At 44.2% G+C, this 22,626-nt stretch overlaps 1 protein-coding gene across 3 annotated transcripts in view; it reads left to right on the top strand.

Annotated features, from left to right (window-relative positions):
- Positions 1-22,626, top strand: part of MYO16 (myosin XVI) — a 662,110-nt gene that overhangs the window by 58,337 nt on the left and 581,147 nt on the right. For 2 of the 3 annotated variants that reach the window (XM_059721091.1, XM_059721093.1), the window contains exon 2: positions 6,298-6,429. The exons of the other annotated variant lie outside the window; for it this stretch is intronic. The gene's annotated coding sequence lies outside the window, so the exon portion shown is untranslated. The remainder of the gene's footprint in view (positions 1-6,297; positions 6,430-22,626) is intronic. 3 annotated transcript variants of the gene reach the window in all.

The raw sequence follows: 22,626 nt of genomic DNA, 5'->3' as shown, positions 1-22,626 counted from the left end.
AACTCTTCCTTTCACCCTGGTATCTGTCTTCTGGTCATAAACCTCTGTCTTCTCCAAGTGCAAGGTATCATTTCTTTGATCTTCCCTTTTGTAACATCAGTATATAGCAACATGCATGTTTAAACAAAAACAAAATGCTAAAAGCCTATCAGTGTCTACTCCATTGTATGCTCCTTCCTTTAGGGAGATGAAAAGATCACAAATAACATGAGACAGATGAGTAGTTCACTGTACTCCTGAAGGGTGCTCAGGATTAGATCCAGATGCCTAAGTGAAAATTTGGCAAAATTGAGGCACCTGATAGAAGGAAGGATGGATTTAGGCTAATTCCACAAAACCCTGTGGCACCTGAATTCATTCATTTGTATAGCAATGTGTTTAAACCATAGGCTTCTGACCCTATACAGAGCATCTTAGATTGAATAGCTAGTCACTTCACTCTCACCTGATCTCTTCCGCAAGCAGGCTGGGCAGCTCCTAAATTGATCTAAGTCATAGATTTCATAGACATTAGGGTTGGAAGGGACCCCAGAAGATCATCAAGTCCAGCCCCCTGCCCCAGGGGCAGGAAGTCAGCTGGGGTCAAAGGATCCCAGCAAGATAAGCATCCAAATGTCTCTTAAAGGAGTCCAAAGTAGGTGCTTGTACCACCTCTGGAGGCAGTCTGTTCCAGGCCTTAGGGGCTCAGACAGTGAAGAAGTTTGTCGCAGGGCACCTCGGTGCCCCTGCTCCTAGAAAGGAGAAACTGCCAGGGAGTGAGTGAGCGCACCCCGGCCTGACATAACGAGCCCAGCTGAGGCTTGCTCAGGTAATGAGCGCAGCTGCGGGTTGCCGGAGCAACCAAGCGGAGCCAGCTGGCCAGAAGGGGGCAGGGCCTGGCCCTTATAAAGCCCAGGGCCAAAGCCAGGCTGGCAGTTCTCTGCCAGCCGTCTGGGAGGCAGGAGCTCTGGGAGTGAGGATGTGGAAAGGAGCAGGACGTGCAAGTACAGCTCATGATAGCCCTGAGAGGATGGGCACTAGAGTTTAGCCGTGCGGCTTGTGGTTATGTTACAGCGTAGGGGCTTGTGGTTTTGCTTTGTGTTTGTGCTATTACACCCGGAGGCTTGGGTGAGGCTGTAGGGGCCGGAGGAGGCCTCAATCACAGGGACCCCAGAGAGTGTGGGGTGCCCTAGCGCCAAGAGGGTGCATTATTTTCATAGCGCCAGGGAGGGCACAGCTCGCATGCTAGTGCGTGAGCAACTGGCGGCGAGGAGCGCGGCCAGTGGGTCGCGGGCGCAACCCGTAGGTTGCAGACGGGGACCTAGACCCCGGATTGCGTGTGGGGGAACATAGACCCCGGCCCCAGGAAAGGGGCGGTATTATTGAGTAGCCCAGAGTGAGCACGGCGAGCCCCAGAGAGGGGGGAGCGCCATACTGAGCAGCCCTAGAGAGCGGGGCCATACTGAGAAGCCCGAGACGGGCATAGCGAGTCCAGCCGCAGGCTAGTGCGGCAACACCCCTCAGACTGAGGCAGGGCGCTGTGGTTGCCCCGAGAAGACGGGGAGTAGCAGCGCGGTGAGCCAGGGTCAGAGAGGGTGCCGGTGCGGTTGGCCCATAGGACTGGAGGCCCGCTAGAGAGTCCCTGAGTAGAACCACACCGGCAGGGGAGGCCCAGAGTGGGCTGGACGAGAGTCCCAGCAAGAGGCTGGGCATGAGAGAGGGAGCCCAGAGTGGACCACATTAGAGAGGAGGCCCAGGAAGCGGGCGTACAGACCGGACAATGTCTATTACATCTGCGAGGCTTGGGGCGTGGTATTAGGGGCTGGTAGGAGCCACGCATAGCCCATAAGGCTAGGGTGTCCGAGGAACACCCACCGTATCGGGAGACCCCCAGGGGGTCCGGAAGAACCACGGGGACAGAGGTCCCGAGTAGCCGTGCCCAGGGAAGACACAAGGCAGCCTCCCATCATTATATTTACCATCAAAGACGTGGTGGGCGAGAATTAGAGGGTGTCTTGGGCCGGCCTGACACGGAGCGAGGGACCTCAAGGAGATCACGGCCCTCCGCGAGGACCCCGCCGTGACAAAGTTCTTCCTTATGTCCAGCCTGAAACGGTCTTGGAGACATTTGTAACTGTTTGATCTTGTCATCCCTTGGGGGGCTTTGGTGGCACTCAGTGCTTGGAGAGGCCTGATCCATTAAGCCTGCTTGGCAGTCTTTCACCTGAAAAACCCAGCCATAGGTGGCAGAAAACCCCCACAAATGTGGGACAGTGGTGGCAGAGCAGAGGGCTGTAGGGCAAGGGTTCCAGGCAGCTGCAGCAGGGGATGTGCACAAACACAACCACCCAGCTACAGCATTCACACATGCAGCAAGGATCACAGCCTGGCTAGGGTTACCATAGGTCTGGGTTTTCCCAGACATGTTTTCTTCTTGAGTCCCCCTATCTCTGTCCAGGCAGGTTGTTCAGTCCAAGGAAACGTCTGAGTTTTTGCTTTGTTCCACTGGTGGGAGCAGGGGGAGGGGTGATGGTAGGCAGGGAGCTGCAAGTAGGTAAGTCTGGTTTGGGGGGTCTGGGGCTACAGCAGGGCAGGGAGGCTGGGGGGGTTGCCTTCCACCTTTTTTATTGCATCTTCCCTTTTATATTCTTCTTTCACTTATGTTTCTGCAGTTTGACATTAGGTTGGTATGTAATATCTGCATATTTGCCCAATGTGACCATTTTAACTCTATGGAGAGTTGGCTTCTCCTTTCAAGCTTTATCAAAACAATAAATTACGTTTTTTAAAACTTAAATAGCAATTTCATTTATGGGACATATAATAATATCCTTCACAATTTAAGTTGTGCATGCTCTTTTGGGATACATTTGTGGATACAGTATTAACAATTTTCCTGGGCTGCATGCACAGGGAAAAAGTAAAACCTCTAGTACTCAGTATATAATCTTTAACCACTTGGTATTCTTGCCTTTAATAATATTACAGCTCAGTCTTCCTATGTTAAGCACCTCATAAAACAATGTTAATTTGGCTACAGTAGCAACCATATACCATGTTACCTATCTAGCCAGTGCATTCCATTACAAAAGAACTTGGAATATTTAAGTGTTTATGTGTCTTTGGTGAATACCTGTGCAGCATAACTATCAGACCTTCTCATAGTTTTTCTGGTGGAATTGGCCAACAGTTAATATTAGGCTTCTATAGAAAATGCAACACTAATTTCTGATTACATGGGGAAAATTTCTTATAATTGGAAAACAGAGCTTTTCTCCTTTCTGTATCTGTTTAATTTTTTTATGATTTAAATTGAATATACGTAAAGAGAACATGATGTAGGTATGGTTTGCATTATGCTAGGCTTCTTTCAGTGTGATGTTGCTTCAGAAAGGGGTCACCAGCTGGTCCTTCTGGCTGGGCAGGCAGGGTGCTGGTCAGGTCAGAGAGGGTGCCATTGGGAGTCATTCTTCATTGCCTTTTATCCCTCCCTGGCAGACTTTGGTGACTCCTCAGTTTTCAGGCTTACCCAATCCAGGGGTCATTGACCTCGTGGGACGTCCTCCTTGGTGGTTGCTGGATGGCAGCTGTCAGCCCCAGGGGTCACGTCCACAGGTACGTGCAGACTTGGGAGTCCATTGATGAAGTTTGATTAATTCACTGCTGTGATGAATAGGACTCTGGGGGCAGTTGATTGGAGGGTATTCAGTCCCAAGAGTTGGTCTTCGGCATTGATTAGTTCAAACCAGGGCTTCTGTACCTTTAACAGTGAAGTTTCAGGGAGTTCCTGGCTCTGTATTGATCCTTTCCTCTCCTTAGTCTATGGTTCCCTAGGTGTTAATTGCCGCTCATTAACTTATTATCCTGTCTAGCTACTGTGTTACGTAATCAATCAAGATTCATTCAGGAACCAGCTCCATACAGAGAAGCCGAGGTTTTTTTTTCCTGCCCTTGCTAACATTGTTACATAGTACAACTTACTTTTAAACTTAAAGTACATTTGATACAAAGTTAAAAAGCATAGAATATAAAATATAAAAGGGTGAAATGCCATGGCACATACAACAAATAAACCAAATACAATGGGGGGGAGGGGGACATACCGATGCAGAATACTATTTAAAACCCATAAAAGCATCTACAAACTATATTTTATTACAAGTACACTGTATATTCTATAAAAAAAAATAATAATAAAAGAAGAAGAGGGAGGAAGGAAGAAAAGGTAGAAAAGAGAAAGCATCCCTAAAAGGGGGCAAAAGGGGCTTTTTGCCATATGGAGGGGCTCTACATTGGAGGGGGGGGGCAGGCAAAAAAAGGTTTCTTGCTACATAATGTCTGTCTCCAGCCTTAGACTCTTAACATCCTAAACATACCTTTAAAGAAAAATGAATGTAGCCCATGACAGAATCTACTAGCACCAACTTTTCTACTCAGTGCTAATTGCACTTATAGTATTTGGTTAGTCTTCCATTCTGATACTGAGGGGATGGAGAGGGTTGCACTGTAAAAGGTCTAACATACAAAATACAGCCCGCAGGCCAGATCCAGCCCACTAAGCCATTCTATCCAGCTCACGGAGCCCCTAAAAAATTTAGTAAATTAATATTTATTTGCCCCGGCTCCCTGTCAAACCTGGCTGGAGACAGGGGCAGTAGGACTCAGAGGGAGTCCTCGGCAGGTAGGTGTGTGTATGTGTGTGCGCACGTCAGCAGGCACAGGGGCAGAGTATGTGCCTGTCTGCCAGCATGGGGCAGTGTGTGTGTGTGTGTGTGTGTGTGTGTGTGTGTGTGTGTGTGTGTGTGTGTTCATAGGGTGAGTCCCACACACACACCCCTCCATACACATGCACCTATGCCTCCCCTCATACTGCCATACGCAAACCCCAGCCATCCTCCCCCCATACCCACCCACACCACACATACCCACACACCCACAGCCCTACACAAACCTATACCCACCCCCCACTATATACAAGAATAAGACTTCATTTTAAGCTATTGTGCAGTCACCTCCAAATTAATGAATGTTGTAGATGATCCCATTTTAGAATATAACTTGGTATTTTTTTGGTTCTGAGATGGCAAAACCCCTTGCTGAAAGGAGTACTTCTGGTGGCAAAGTCAGGGGTTAGGGAGTGGGACTTCTGGCCACAAGATGGTGACCAGGGTGCAGGGCACCTGTAAAGGGGCAGGGCTACCCATGCAGCCTTTGACAGCTTGCCAAAACTTGGTAAGCTGCCCTCTGACCCTCCAAAATAATTGTCCGCCCCTGTGCTAGAGAATGCACAATTAAATGTACGTAGTACACCCAGAAAGTAAGAGGCAAGTATTCAGTTTATAGGCTGAGGTATAATCTATGTATGGGCTACATGGAAGCCATTTTCCCAAGTGGAACCTGGATTTCTCCTCCTTTCCCCCTTCTTGTTCTTTACGTTCATAAACACTTATTTTACTTTCACTTTATGCAGGTGAATTTTACCTTTGAGAAATAACCTACAGGTGCAAAATAATGACTATTCAAATCGAAAATTTCCAAACACATTGGATCCTGCGTATATAGGGAATAAGGCTTTTTCTCAACCTTGGAATGAGTTATTACCACTTTTCTCAAGGCTGATATTTCTAAGGCAGTAAAAAGCCAACAATTCCTTTTGGACAGTCTTGTGACTGTCTACAGTATTTTACAAATAATAAAGAAAAGTTATAACCATCTTGCCACAGGACTTCTAGATGAGCTGTGCCGATTCATATAAATTCTCTTGAAAATATGCTTTAAATGACATGTACATATTTTTGATAACTTAAATCTTTTGAAAAACATAACAAAACATCTTACTTCCTGGTGATCTCTTAAAATGTCTAGGGAAGATTTAGGATTTTGCAATTGCTTTAAAAGTTGTAGTAGAAATGTTTTTCTCCTTTTCTTTTTTCCTAAGAGCTATAAGCCATTTTAGTATGAAGAACAAGTATTCTTTATCTACCTATGATCAATTTATTGCCTTTGAACATGGCCTTAAATTTCAATAATCTTATTATTTCTTAGTGTTTGTTTTTTAAAGTTTGAGTCTTCACCCACTGAAGGTAATGGGAGCTTTCTATTGATTTCAGTGCAAGCAGATCTTTAAATTGAAAGTAGCATGAATAACGCTGAAATATGCACCTTTAAAATTCCTATTCTTAGCATCAGTTTGGAGCTGACGGTAGTTAGGGAGCCAAATACAACTGAAAGTTAATGTGAGCTCAGTGCTTTAACTCTCCTGGGTCCAACTGCAAATGATACTTTTTATTCTATAAATAGTAAGTGTTCTCATTGCAGGTCTGCGAGGAAGGGAATTTTAAACTCATTTTTGAAGATGGGGCATAAAATCATATGAAGGTCATGATTTGCAAGAGGTGATTCACTGGAGGAGAATACTGAATACAACAAGATACTGATTCACTGACAAAGGTAGGATTAATATTTAGTAGTTGCTGATGACTAATAAGAGTACGTCCTTCTCTAATACAGCTGTGTGGGAATGAGTCATAAATGAGACTCAGCCTGATTTCTGGCATTTCATTGCTTTAGAAGTCAAATGAATTTCTGAACTGGAATATGCCTAAAACAACACAGAGAGAACATTTTCAGTCACCATTCAGACAAGCAGAAGTATTGAACTCAAGTAAATATTCAGAGTATAAAAAGCACAGTATGCAAATATTGAAAAATTAGAAAAACACTAAGCAATTTTGGTTTATAACCAAAGGGTAAAAATCTGCTCAGTCTGTCCCTGAGTTTTATAATCATTATTGAGATAAGAATCTCTATGGTTAACTGTTCTTTTGGGTACTCATTAAATCTTTTTGAAATATATTTACCATAAAATTTCATCAAGTTATCCTAGAAGTGAGAAGTTGTTCAAATAAGGTAGTGGCTGTATAATTTCATATTGCTTGGCGTTCTGCTGTGCTATAAATTTACTGAGGTTTTTTTTTAACTAGTCTGAGTTAATTCTGGTTTTATAATAAGTCTGAACATTGGATATATCTTTAATTTAATCTTTACATCTAAATATATTTTCAGATAGAAAAAAGAGCAGTGATTTTATATGTGTATACATATACACATTTTAGGTAAAATTCTAATTAATGAAGTAGTTTACCACTGAATGATAAATACCTATAGTTAGTAGAACATACTGAAGTAAATACAGGGTACTACATGAATACTGTAGGTTTAGCATGATCCCAGTCCTGCTACTGTACTAAATTGAGTTTTACTGGAGTTTTCTTTCCATAGAACATTTCTTTTTTTCCATTAAAATGAATGCCTGAGACAAAAAAGATGTTTTATGCAAAACAGCTCTGAAAAGCTTCCATAGAACCTTCTGCAATTAACTAAGCAGTTACTTGTGTCCCTGTTGCTCTTGCTATGAGCACATGGTAAATAGTGGAGATGAAGAAAAACTGTTTAAGATATAGGACCATATTGGCAGAAGAAGAAATGAGTATGAAGTGGATCCAAACCATATTTTAAAATCTCTTGTAAACAAACAAACAACCCCCTTTCCCTCCAATACTGCATTTTGCATCACTGACTTATGGTGCTTCCTAAATAAAATATACTCCCTTTGACCCTGTCATATTCTACATCAGGGCTGGTAGCCTGTGGGCTTCATGCAACACTGATGGATACCCCGGGCTCCTGGTCTGGGCACCACTCCTCCATCACTCTCCTGATGGTGCAGCTTGAGTCTTTGGGCTTCTGCTTCTTCTCCCCACCTATGCAGACAGGACAGGGTGGCATGGGTTGGGGGCTGAGAGAACCCTTGGCCAGTTCATTAAGGGGGGAACTGGAGACCCCACATTTTACATGGGACACCAGTGCAGTGTGGCAAGGAAGGGATGTGGGAGGTGGAACTAGGTGCATTGGCACAGAGCAGTTGAGGGGAGGTGGGATTGCCTTCTGTGTGGCCCCTGGCTACTTAGAAGTTCAACAGCCCTATGCTATCTGAAACTAACATCCTTCTCATTTTAACCTTGCTAATGTCAGGATCTGTGGCTCTAGGACACTCCTGCCATGCAGCTTCCCTAGTCTCCTACTGCAGGGGATCATGGTACTTTCAGGATTCCTGCAATGGAGCCAGGGATTTTCATGGTTAGATCCTGGCTTTTAAGGCCTTTTTGGTTCTTGGAAGCCCTGTTTGGGCAAAGCTGCGTGCCCTGCCCTCCAACCCCCCCCCCCCCCCCCCAGCTAATAGATAGATCAGGGGCGGGTAATTATTTTGGGTAGAGGTCTGCTTACTGAGTTTTGGCAAGCCATTGAGGGCTGCATGGCAGGCATCCCAGGGCAGATTAATATTAATTTTCTAAAATTTTTAGGGGCCCCGCAGGCTGGATAGAATGGCCTGGTGGGCTGCATCTGGCCCCCAGGCCACATTTTGCCCACCCTTGAGGTAGATGGATAGATCCTGAAAGCTCTAGAAAGCCCTGACCCTGGAACAGCCTGTAGAGTTGGCTGTTCCAGAGCTATTGACACGAAGCCTGCTAAGCAAACAGGTATGGTTTCTTGGGAACTCTGCCTACAGTCTGACAAAATTCTGCTCAATCTGAGATGTTTTCTTGAAACATTCTGGGTTCACTAAACTGGTACTTGTTCTATCAGAAAATTTCTGACTGGCTCTATTTCTACACAGCACAGGAGTGGAGTTCTGGAAAAGCCTTTCTATAGGAGTAGTGGTAGCAAAAATCCTAACCAGTTTTAAAATGGAATTTGATACAGTATGAATTAGATTATGTGCTGTAATTGTGTGTGATAAAACTGGAATGGATTGGATGATGTAGGATGTCCCTGCCTTGAGTTCTTATGTTGCATTCTTTTCCATGGGCCCTGTTCGTCTTTCAGGCCAAGTACAGACACATTTTTACCAGCATAAGTGATCAGAAACCTATCCATACCCATAACAGAGGAAAATTTTGGTGCACACAGAGTGGTTTAAAAATGGTGGAACCACATCTAAAATTTGCCGCTCCCCTCCCCCTGCACTGAAGGGCAAATGTGTGTTCTGCTCACTACCAATCTAAACTACACCACTTACAGAAAACTGTGCAACTTAGGTTGATTTTGTCTCAGGCTCTTTGAATGTCTGTACCCAGCCTCAGAATACATTTCCCTGATACACTGGAGCCATGAACGACATTATGCACTTCAGTGGATCACTTCAGTGGATCACTTCAGTGGATCACAGATAGCTATCTGGTCAGACAGCTCAGCGCATAGAAGAGAACAGAGATAGCATCAGAACTATCATTTCCAAAAAGTATGGAGGCAACATTTCAAAATCATATTTTCTAGTTGAGTTTTCAATGAAAATTCATGAATTCCACTGGAAAAAGATTCTGGGAAGCTATCTGTTATATTTTATCCAGTGAACTGGTAGGTTTTTGCCCATCTTGCATATTATGCCCACTATCTTGTCTCCACGCACCATTTTTTCTTTCAGAAGCATTTATTTTCCGTACACTCTATTCAGTCCCATAAACCTGAATGTTTCATTTTGTATTACAATCTTCCTGGGAGCTGAATACATTGAACCTAGGATCTCCAGAATTCATCATTTTAGCTGACAAGTAAAGATGTTATTTGGCTAAAACGTTACTAATAGTACATTAAGGCTGAATTTAATGCATTAATAAAATGTTTTAATTTTTTTCTCTTTGATTATAATTCATAAATGTTGCATTGAACTGGAGAAAAGGCTTTGTTTATCCTAATATTTTTGTAAGATTCAGTTTCATATAAATGAAGCTTGCACACTTTTCTTAGATACCAAATCCAAGGGCCATCCAAAGGCCATATACTCAAGGGCCATGTCTACATAAGATGCTGACTACAGAGAAGCTCTATACTACTGCATAGCATCATCACGTGACTATAAATGTGACACAATGCTACTGTGCAGTAGTATTATGCTACTGCACAGTAACATAATGAAAAAGACGTTTGTCGGCGCTACTGAACAGTCATTTAGTGCTTGTTTATACAAGTACTATAAACAAATACTAAATGACTGAGTAGTAATGCCTGCGTGGTCAACGTCTCATATAGATGTGGCCAAGTTGTCATATAGTGACTATTTTACTGAACATATTCATAAATCACTCTCAAGTTGGAAAAGGGAGCTCATGCATCAAACTGACAATACAGATGCAATATTTGGTGTTATGTCCTTTCTTGAGACATGTGGAATTCCAGTAAGAATCCAGTAACTCCCCAGGTAAGAAGAAAGGAATTCATGATATTTGAATAATGTACACTGTCATAGCAAAATATGATTGGCCTCTACTAAACCATTGGCCTTAGGTAAAGGTGACTCTAACCTTCAGTTACATATTTAAATATAGCATCTTGGTGTTCAAGCATTTGTTCTATGAAACTGGAGGCTTGACTTTGTCTATCTGGCACCCCATTTCTAATAATTCAAAGATTTGTGTACCTGTGAACAGCTTTAGAAAGAACAATAAGAAATTATTGTGAGATACTCATCAGATAATAACAAGAGCCTCCTTCAAATACCATTTTTTCTTGCACAGCACATTCCCCAAAATAAGATTTACACCCTGTTTTGGGAAAACAGAAAATAAGATCTGTTTTTTTTCATGAAGACACGATTATTAGATGGCTGCTAGCTTTCCTGTCCCTTGGAGGATCAGGGTGGGGTGCAATCCAGTGTTAGCCCTTTTACAGTCTCTCTCAACTTGGCACCAGTGTTTGGCAAGTTTTATCCCATAACAAAGGTATAGGACAGGGGTTTTTCAACCTTTTTTTTAATACGTGTACCCTTGGCAGCCCCCTTTTTAATGTGTAACCCTGTGGGGGTGGCAAGCGGCCGGATGCTGAGTGGGGGTGGGGGGTGGAGAGCAGCCAGATGTGGAGCAGGGTTGTGGTGAGTGGCGGAGCAGCGACACAGCATCTGTGCAGCCCTGCTCTCGCTCCACCCCAGCCCTGCTCCTGTGAAGCAGCAGCACAGGGTGGCAGCGCTCTGTACCTGCCCGCTCCCACATGCCCCCTGGGACCTTTCGGAGTACCCCCAGGGGTACACGTACCCTTGGTTGACAACCCCTGGTATAGGAGATATGTAATACTGAGCTGGCACCTAGCACAGAATTATATATCCCCCTACACTCCTCTATTTTCTTGTTGTACAGTGTCCTTATCCTCTTGTGCTTCCATGCAGTGAAGTTCTGGCAAAGAAAATCAGCTTCTCCCATTTAAGATACACAGCCCAATTTTGGAAGCCTGACTGGGGGCTGTGGGCCAAAGTAATTTGCATGTAGTATGTCAGTAAATGAGGTACAATATATCACCTAAGCAATATAGTTGTATTTCTAATGACTGCAATTATCATCATTTTGTCAAACTATTGATAAACAGACTATCACTTGATGCTAGGTTTTTGTGTTCAATCAATGAGTGAATCACATTCACACACTTACTGAAGTGGGGGAAGTGGGGGAGCAGAGGTATAGTGTTATACTAGTTGTAAGGTTTATGCTGAAGTTTTTATTTTTGGTGGGTGTTTCTAGAAAGGTCAGGAATGCACTAAGATTTTATGTATCCTAGTGCAGCTTTCTAATTAAACAATTCTTCCTTCTTATTGCTGTCACCATGAATAATGGTGTAATACACATGAAGTATGTCACATGCTGTGTATGTTATGTTGTTGTTAGTCAACATTTCCTGTCTTTTTCTCTTCCTACACTAGCAGAACACTATCAAATATGTGGAATTTTTTTTTAAATATGCATGGGGATTCTTCCATTCCTCCCCGTTTAGATTTTGTTAACAGAAACAAAAAGTTTGAAACAGGCTAACTTCGTGTGTTAAGCTACTGGATATAGTAATAGGGCTCACAATAACAGGGAAAATCAAATTTAAAGGTGCTTCCTGTTAGCTTGTCTAGTGCCACTTTCTACACCATTTCACTTGCTCTTTACACAATTCAGAGTTTTCCTAAATGAACACTATGGCCACGTCCAGACAAGTTTGGACGTTTGATTCCCCAGGAGCAAGTAGCATCTACTTGTCCCCAGGGAACATCTGTGCCATGCATGTTTGGTGCATGGCAAGTTACCCCGGGGGCAGTATGGGAGGCTGGGGCCACTGCTGGGCTGGCCCCAGCAGCCTTCCCTGGGGTCCTGGGAACCTCCCAGGGCTGCAGCTGTGAAGATTCTTCCAGGCTGGCAGCTGCAGCATGGCTCTGGGTGGCCCACCTCTGCTTTTCAGTGGCACGCGCTGCCCATGCATGCACTGCTCCATTTTTTTTTTCCCCATGGAGGATATCCAGGGGTCAAAAAAAAAACCCCACAGAAAAAAACCTGGAGCAGTGCACTCATGGGCAGTGTGCCCTTGCAGTGCAGAGAACACCTCACTGTGCACTATGTGATGCTGCAGACGGGTGTGTGGTGCCACATACTACATGGCCATGCTCATGTGGACACACCCTATATGACACTTCTATAAGATTTGAGTTTTGAATTTTACTTCCTGTATCTTTGACACCCCTTTGTTAATTGAAAAGACAAGATACTTACTTTCCTTCCTACCAGGGTTGCCAACGTAAGACTTTTTTACTGACAATCTGTAAAGCTTTTACTGGTGGCCAAACATTTTTTTTATTCATGTATGTTTTACATAATGTAAAGGTAACATTTCTGCCAGATCCTGGACAAGGGACAAGTTCAAACTATAATTAAAAAGTGTGGAGATTATTGGTTAAAAAAAAAAAAAAAAAAAATGTTCTTGGTTTGTTAACACTACTTGACTGTAGCAAAGTCTTATACTGTGCTACCCCCCTTCCCTTTCCCTACTTACCCCTTGACACCCTGGTATCCCTTACTGCACCCTGCACCATGATGAACCCTAGTATTCCCCTACTCATCCCACACCCTGATACCCTTAACTGTACCTTGCACCATGGTGCCCTGTTTCTCAGCCTTACCCCTCCAGTCCCACTCCCTCTGTCCCAGCAGGGACCCCACAGAGAAAGACCACAGTCTGCCTACCTGTCACCCAGAAATGTTATAGGCAGATGGGAGGCAGCATAAGTAGCAGCACCATCACCAAGAAGCCCTGAGAAGAGCTGCCTTTGGGGTGCTGCACTCTAGCTCAAACACCAGGTAGTGCTGCTGTGCTCTGTCTACTTTAAATGGGACCAGTTTATTTTATGACAATGGAGTTTCATAAGCTCCGTGCTTTTATTGAACTGATTTTGTGGAGCTGCTTTTTCTTCCTTATTAAAAGATAGTACAATTTTTATGGAATTTACAGACAGGCATTTTCAGCCTGGTTATTTACGGAGTCTCTAAGTGCATGGACAGAGGGCAACTCTGCTTTACACACAGCAAACCAATGTTTTCTTTTTCTTTTTGGTCGGATGAAGAATGATGGCAACAGTGCTGTCTGATAAGATGACATGCTATATATTGATAATTATTTTTATTCCTACTTTGATTTCTGTTTTGTGCTTGTGCTCATCAATTGGTATCCTAAATGTTTATAAAACACCTTGCAAACCAATGGCATGGTAAAGCGTAACAAATAATAAAAGATATTGTCAGCATAAAAATGTAATAATTGTTTCAAATTAGTCAGAAGTTATTTTTGTGGGCATAGAACATTTTTCTTTTAATCAAAATATTGGAACTGTATGACCAATTCTACTTGTTTATGCTTCTGTTTGTAATGTCTCTGTTCCTAAGATGTCAGCTTGTCTGCAGCCTAGTATTACTTTATTTGTGATTTCTTTGAACTCTTACAATGTATTAGCACTATTCTTTGTGCTGTGATTTGGTCTAAAAATATTAGGTCTAAGAATCATAGCAACGCATCTTGAAGCCAGAAGTACCTTATTTTGTATTTTTTTCTCTCTCTCTTTTTTCCTTGGCATGATAGCATAGCAATGGTAACTTTTTGTTTATGAAACAAGTATTGATAGAAGAATGCCAGAATAGCATTAGACTGCTATGAAACTACCACTTTGGCAGACTTTTAGTCAAGCTGGGCTTCTCTTTTTCTTTTTTTTCTTTTTTTTTAATTCCTTTTTCCTTTGACACTGGCTCCATCATTTTTAACAAGGTCTAGACACAAAACTCTTTCAAGCCAAGCCAGAAAAGTAGTCCCTAAAGGGTGTGCTTGTGTTCTGTTTAAACTTACTCATCCAGAACTTAAGTGGGTTACTTGCAGTCCAGTCTTTCTTTCAGTGTACAGACAAGACTGCAATATCCTCACTCAAGTTATGCCACTTTGCCTGAAAACATTAAATGTGTTTTTTAAAAGCTTTTGGGGGGAGGGGAATGGGGAGGAACTGTCAAGGTCTGCTACCTCTAAACAGCTTGATTCTGATTAGAACCTTATTTTGATGCTAAATATATGTTAAAGAAGAAATTGATCCAATACCTGGGTGCTTTTCTACTACACTTGCTCCCTTCTAGTCTGGCTTTATGATCAAGATGATTTGAAATATGATATATGTAAAATTACATGTTAAACAAGTTAATGTCTAAAGTGGAAGGAAACATATTCTGGCTAGGTATGTGTAAGTGACCAGAAACTGGTCTATACTTGTAACAGAACAGAAGTTCAATACACAAAACTGGTCTATATGCATAACAGAACAGAAGTTCGGCACCCATAGACTAGTTTAAAAATGGCAGAACCCGGTCTACAGTCTGCCCCCCTGCCCTCCCAAGGGCAAATGTGTATTCTGTTCATCCCTCACTTTCCCAGCATGGGAGAGATAGCAAGAAGAATGTCATAATATCAAACATATGGGGCTTTACTGCCCACTGCAATATGGTAATCATCTTAGTGACCTGATCCCCAGTGAATTCTAATGATATAAGGTTATTATTCAGGTGGGATAGGGTTAAAGTACTGGCTTTCTACCACCCCCTTAGTTGCTGTCCCTATTTGAGGATGGTGACTATGAAAAAAGGCATGCCAAAACATTGCAGCACCCTTGTTTGTTCTTCTTTGGTTTTGTTTTTAAGTAAAAGTAACTGTGATGCCTGTTGCCTTATGGGTGATACCACTTGTCGGTAAGGTAGCCCCTCCCCTCAACTTGCCTGCCATGATTTTGCTGTTAAATTCTCACGAGAGGGTTTCAGCGGAGATCTTCCCAGAGGTGCTCCCCGACACAGCTATACTCACAGTTGTTAGGCACAGTGTTTCATGGGGCTCCGCCTCCCCTACACCCCGTCCACTCGCCAACCGTTCCCATGCTGGTCCAATGTTAGCCTCGGTCTTGCAGGCTTGCCCCGCAGTAGGCCTTGCGTGGAGGGAAGAGCGCGCAGCTGAATAACTTAGCCGGCTCGTGTCCCTTTTCTCTCTATCCTTTGGACTTCCCTCCTTTCCTATATTTTCTTTTCTCCCTATCGTCTTCAGAAATAATATTCTCCTGGGGAGGAGCAGGATGTGGAGCTGCCTCCTCTTCCCCAGCTGTTTCCAGGGGACTCCAAACCCTTCCCTTGCTCTACTTGTTCCAGGGGAAGCTCCTGTCTCTCCTGGCCCCCCTCCAGCAGGGAGCTGCTGTACTTCCCCTGCTCTGCCTCGGTCAGGGGCTCAAAGGTTTCCCCTGCCTCGCTTGCTGGTACTGCATGGGTTACGGAGTGCCTCTTCCCGGCAGGAAGCCTCAGCACGCCGGATGTGCTGCCAGTCAACTCTCTCGTCCTCTGGCTCCCCCTCCCCATGGGTCCTGTCAGGGCTTTTAAACCCTCCTGCAGTGGCCATGCCGGCTGCCACCATTGGGCCGGCTGCCTCCCGCACAGGGAACAGCTGCTTAAATAGCTGGTGTAATGCCGGCTCCTGCAGCCGCTGCTGCGGCTGCTGCCGTGGTCCCGGCTCCTGCACTGCCAAATCTGCCGGAGGTAAGTTCCCCCCTCGGGGGGGTCTGTTTCTGGGCTTTGCTCCCTGTGGTTTTCCCTCACCTCCTCTCGAGCCCGTGGTGGCACGTCACTGCCACAGTAACACTGAACAACTTTAATTTGAGGTCTGAGTAGTCTCTAGACAAATCCAAATGTTAATCTATTTTTGCCTGCCACTCCTTTCTCTGCCCCCAATACAACTTAACTAGATGAGAGAATGGGGTTGTTTGTATTTAAATTGTGTAGAATGAAAGCAGCTAGTCAAAAGCCTGCATTTACAGCAGCACAAATCCAAGACGTGAAATTATTGGTAATGAATATAGGTATTTTAGACTTATAGTGGTATACCTGGAAGCACAACTTGAATGGCAAAATGATTATTTCCTTTAGGAGCTGGAGCTGGTAGTCTCTATAATATTAGAGACATTCATAAGAGAAACAAGGTAGATTTTTCTTTAGGAGATGAATTTTTAGATCTGTCATCCTTGTGTGTGGCCTTCACACCCTGTATATTGCTGATTAATGTTCTAAATGTGTTGCACAGAACTTGCTTTGAAGCTGCATATTCTAGGTATGCCTTAGTATTCCTTTGATTTGGGTAAAACATTAATGCAATGCTGATAGCACAGCAAGTAATCCAGAGGAGCAGCAGTAAAGGTTGCATCATGATTAAGTCATTTGTCATTAGTCATGGTATAGAATTAATGTGATGGGAATTACATTGCAATTTCAGCATAAAACAAGGTGGAAAGTAGTCAGTAAACCACCTGGCAAGCTAGATCTATCATCACATGGGAATTAAGATAAGGAAAGCAAATAACATGACTTGATATAGATGCTGACCTAATAAGTGTATGCAAATATCTGAGAAGCATGATAATCACAATGCTAACAGAAGCCTTCAAGTGTGTGTGTCTATGTGCGGGTGCATTACACATACTTTAATCTTCCCACGCACATTTTGAAAATACTTCTAATTGTTACTTCCTGGCATTAGAGTTTTGAGCATTATGCTGGGACAGCTGTTTGGAAACCAGCTGTATCACAGGGATGAAACAGCAGATCTCTGACAGGTTGGCAGCAGGTCCTGGCACATAAACCAAACACTTACGAACAAAGACAATTGTATCAGAATTGGGAGATCCCACATACTCTAACCACATGGGTGTAGGGTAGTTAGCATTTGGCATGGTGTTGTAATTATCTGAAGAATGTTGAAAAATGATTTAGATTCAAGAGGTGGCCCAAAGCCCAAACTTGAATGGGTTTGGACTACAGACAAATATATAATATACTTACTATATTAAATGTGATTTTTCTTTCACTATTACTTCCCACTCCTCTCTTTCCCAGTTTGTTATATACACTCCATTGTCTTTCATCACATGCTTCATTTGTCAGATCTTCAGGGCAAACACTCTTTCATTCTAGGTATTTACAACATGTATTTAACACTTCTATGTAATATTTCAATATAAAAGCACACCTATGTAATACTATGTAATGCTGCTAGGAACTAGTGGAATCAACATTATTATTATTAGTAATAGCAGTAGTAGTAGTATTAACGATAATGATATTAATGATGATGATAAGCCTCAGATTTGACAGTATTAAAATATATTTTTGCACATTAGTGGTTTTTTGTGTGTTTCTGTAAATAGAATGTTCTCTCACAATCAACAATTTACAAGAATATTAATAAAGTATAGTTTTCTTTGGAACTAAATAACCCCTTTCTTTGTTCAAAGAATCTCAGATAAATACAGGTTTAGCAGGAAAACCAGCCTTCATTTTGACAGGAGTTTCACTTTGAAAGTATCTGGCAAAGATTTAAATAGGGAGACAAACTTGTCATTTGCTTGTTTTAAATATGACTGTGTCAAATCTTGTATCCTTCTGAGAGAAAACCATTAGGGAATTCTCCCTCTTCCTCTGGTTGGGGAAAATGGAAGGAGTCAGGGAATACTGCAGTCTTGTTAGAAATAGGGAAATTTCATGAGGCAAATTCTAATCACCATTCTTTCTTTAATTTAAACTAAAACTTAGAAGTATCTGGACTGTACCCGTGATACTATGTAAAACTCAGCAGTAATCCCCTGGACTGTTGAAGAAGGCAGTTGTACAGTGAGCCAAATCCTGCTAATTTTACTTCCATGAGCAGGACCATTTACTTTGACTAAATGAGAAGAATGATGTCAATTGTGGTCTTATAAAATATGCAGGACATGTCTACATTGCTTCTACATTACCACTGCCCACTTGCTTGCACTCCACATGTACGACATGTAAGAAAAATGCCATCTAGTGCATGTTGGAGGATGGTCAATGCCACTCTCAAGTTCTTGGTTTTGGAACACTCATGAGAATGGTGCTGGAGGTTCTAATAGCAGCTACATGACAACTTTGCATGTGCCTCAAATTGAAAAATAGGTATAAAGGGATGAGGCATGTTATCATAGTGATATTTGTCACATAGTCGTGTCTATACCATGTTGGACACTGGTAGGTCTCTGGCAGGTACCAAAGACATGCCTACCTTATCTAAATATTTATGGAAAAATGCTGCTCTTACCCCATTGCATGGGGTCTATGTGTTCAGTCCTAATTGGGCAAGTGCATTATTTGTTCCAAAAGTGGGAATTAAATTACTGAAAATAAGTGCTAATATCATTGACACTGGACAAGCGTTGACAAATGAACTGATGTTAAACCATATATTTAATACGTGGTGTTTGTTTTCACTCTCAGCCAAATATTGTCCTTTGCTTCTATGAAGACTTCCCTAGGCTAATGGTGCCTACATGCTTTTCTGCCTCTACTCATTTTTCATGTAATACAGGCAGTCCTCAGACTTACGATACGGTTTTTCAGGACCCAATTGTGTTGTAAGTCAAAACAGTGGACCTCAGAACCAATTTTTTCCCATAAGAACAACGTTACAATGGGGGATTGGTTCCTTTACCATGCTCAACACAGCTGTGTGCAGCTGGTAAGTCTGTGGTGGAAGGGGGGAGGGAAGGGACGAAGGGGGGGAGATCACCCTGCAGTGAGGAAGGGATTGGGGTTGGGGCTGGGGCTGGGACAGGGGCTGGGGCAAGCTGCCGAGCTGGGGTGGAGGAGGGTAATGGACTCGGGGAGGGGGTAGGATGGCTCCCGCCACTGCACGCCGCTGCTCCGGGAGGGCACGGGGTGAGCAGGCCTAGGGCTGTACCATGCTGTGTTTCGGGTGGGCACGGTGGTGCTGGGAGTGGGGGCTATAGCCGCCACTCACCTGGCCGGGGTGGGGATGGTGCAGGATGCAGGTGCAGCTTGCTCTGAGTCGGCACAGTGGCACTGGGAGCAGGGGCTATGCCCTCCAATTGCTTGCCCAGCCGGGGCGGGTGAGCATGGGACAGAGCTGCTGTGCTGCCTCAGACAAGCAGCACACACCAGCAGAAGCTGGGTCCCCCTGTACCTCCTGAATGAACTGTGGCTTCGCCCTGCTCTGCCCCGACTGGGCAAGCAATGGTAGCGGTAGGGCATGGTGGGGGCACATGCCCCTGGAGCTGCATGGGGCAGCTGGGGCCGAGGCTGAACCAGGCTGCACTCTGAGCAAGTAGTGGGGCCTATGGGGAATTTTAGGATGGCTGCATCCCCCCAAAAGACCTTGTTCTATTGCCTGCCCTGCGCATATCTGGGGGTACATGCCCCTGACATGCCCTATCACTGCTGGGGCAGGGGGAAGCTGTTCAGAAGGTGCAGGGAGGCCTGGGTGGCTCCTGCCTCTGCACACTGCTTGTCCAAGGCAGCACAGCAGCATCATCTGCACCCCCCCCAACTCCAACTGGGCAAGTGGTGGGAGGGCAGAGCCCCTGCTCCCAGCATCTCTTGCTTGGAGCGTAGCCCTGGCCCCACCCAGATCCAGGCCCCCACCCCCATGCCCTCCCGGACCAGCGGTGTGCAGTGGTGGGAGCCCCCTGCCCTCTTCGTGCCCCTGCCGTAGCTGGGCATCTTGCCCCAGCCCCATCCCCCCCTTGCCGTGGAGGCATTGATCTGCGCCCCCATGCCCCTTCCCTCCTCCCACCACAACAAACTTACCAGCTGGATGCAGCTGTGTTGAGCATCATTATGGTGAATCCTGCATCAGAATCAAAACAGGGTGTTTTAAATGTCAAATGTTGTAAATGCCGTTCGTTGTAAGTTGAGGACTACCTGTATTGTGATGTGCATACTCATTTTCCTCTTCCCTAAAGCAGAAGAGTTGCTGCATAGGCTTGTTCCTCTGGAAATCTTAAGAGTGAGTAGAAGAATCAACAGAATAGATGCATTCTGTGGTCTTTGTAAAACAGAGGCAGAACTCTTTACTTATGTGAAGACCCAAAATTTGTAAGATAATAATTGCCACTACCTATTTTTGCAGAAATTCTATTGGAGGGATGCAGTGTGTGTGTGTGTGTGTGTGTGAAATCTGAGACTGGCAACTAGAAACTGGTTCTGAAACTCCATTAATTTACTGTTTGAATTTGAATAAAGAGATCTTTAGAGACCTAAGGAATGCCCACATCACAAATATCTGCAAGAAAGGAGATAAGTCTGCATGTGGGAACTATCAAGGTATCACCCACACTTCCACAGCAGGGAAAATCCTTGCTCACATCATCCTAAACCATCTTCCACTTCATGCTGAGGAAGTCCTACCAGAATTTCAGTGTGGTTTCTGACCATCCTATGGGACAACTGACATATTTGTTGCCTGCTGGGTCCAAGAAAAGTGCTAGGAACAACATCAGGATATGTATATAGTCTTCATTTAACTCACTAAGGCCTTTGATTCCAACAATTGCAAAGCCTTGGGGAAAGTACTGGCCAGATTTGGATATCCTAAAAAGAATATCAAGGTCCTGAGGCTTCTCTATGACCAGATGACAGCCACTGTTCTATGTATCAAATCGAAGACAGATCCATTTCTCATCTGAACTACGGTCAAGCAAGGATGCATCCTAATCCTAACTCTGTTCTGCATTGTTTTTAAGTCATCCTGGTTCTCATTAAGGACCTCCTTCCTTCTGCAGTTGACACCCAGAATGGATGGAGGATTCTTCATTCTAAAATACTTTTGCTTCAGAGCCAAAGTACTCAAAACAATCATTGCTGACCTTCACTATGCCAATGATGGTGTCATCCTTGTGTATACTAAGGAAAACCTTCAGACTGTACTGGATCTCTTTGCAGAAGCCTACTGAAATTTGAGCCTCTCTCTCAACATTGAGAAGACTAAAGTACTTTATCAGCCTGCTTCATGCCATGAATGTGACACTCCTCCCCAAATTATTATTAAGGAAAAAAACCCAGGGGATAATTAAGCACTTCCCATACCTTAGTAGCCACTTCTCAGAGTGAACATTGATGAGGAGATCCAGAACAGGATATGGTGCACAAGGGCCTCCTTTGGGAAATTTGCTTTGGTATGTCTTTATTCATTGCAATCTCTGGAAAGACACCAAGACCCAGGCATACAATGCAGTTGTCATCCCCACTCTCCTCTAGAGATGTCAAATATGGGTGACCTATCACTGTTATCTGAAGAGCCTGGAGAGGTATCACCAGTGATGCCTCTGGAAAATCCTCTGCCTCAAATGGGAAGAATACCGCACAAACACCAGCATATTTGCTGAAGCCAGTGCTACCAGCATTGAGTTGGTGATCCTCCAGAAACATCTTCACTGGACCACACATTGTGTATGGATACGTGACTCACAAAACAGCCACTTTACACCCAGCTTAGTAATGGCCTGAGATCTCATGGCCACCATAGAAAACACTACAAGGACACATTGAAGGTATACCTCAAGAAAACAGATGCCAACATCAAGAGCTAGGAGGAGCTGACTGCCAGCTGACTCAAATGGCACCACAACCTCAACCAGGCAGCAGCCTGTTTCAAGGTAAAGCATCTTGCCCTCAAAGCAAAGAGGAGAGAGTGCAGGAAAGAAAAGGAGGGGAATCCCAGTCTGCAGCCTACTGTCCCCTGCAGAAGGACCTGTGACTCCTGTGGACAGATCTGTGACTCAAGGATTGGACTCTTAAGTCACCTTAAGACCCATCAATCAGCCATAGTAGAGGTCATCCTTGAATTGAGGGATTACTGCTGCTGACATTTTCTTTCTGATCTGTCCAGGTTTTGAGCCCCCAAACCACTCTGCTGGTTCCTTTCTCCAGTCTATTCCATAGGAGTGCATATAACCTCTGCCTCTTACCATTGGAGGGAACTTTTCAAAATGCAACCTGAGTATAGTCAGTGAAGTGATGGGCAGATACTGCATCCATTTTAGAAAAGTCAGTGAGATCCTCTTGATTATGCTCAGTGGGGAAATGGTGATAGCTGGCAGCCATGCTGCATGTACCACAGATGCCCAGTAGAAAAAATACAGCCCTCACAGCCAGCTTCTATGAGTGTGATATTCTCTGTTCAGCTGGAAACCTCTGTTAAGTGGGGAGCAGCTTTCTGCCAGGGAATGACCACAGCAGGAACCTCATCCGTTCACTCTTTGTAGTTTTAGAATAGGGGTGGGCAAAATGGCTGATCCAGCCAGCAGCTGGACTCCATTTCCCAGCAGCCCCTGCCTGCCCGGCTTGGGCCAGTTTCCATGGAGACTCCAGCCGCACCTCCACAGGAAAGCTCAGGCTGGGTTTGCCACGGTGACCAGCTGCAGCTGCACCGTGCACATGGCAGAGCACCTTAGGGAGCAATCCCTCCCAG

This window comes from Alligator mississippiensis, chromosome 1 (assembly GCF_030867095.1).
Source record: "Alligator mississippiensis isolate rAllMis1 chromosome 1, rAllMis1, whole genome shotgun sequence".
Lineage (NCBI taxonomy): Eukaryota > Metazoa > Chordata > Crocodylia > Alligatoridae > Alligator > Alligator mississippiensis.
The sequence above is the reverse complement of the archived record's forward strand: the minus strand, read 5'-3'. Positions and strand labels throughout refer to the sequence as shown.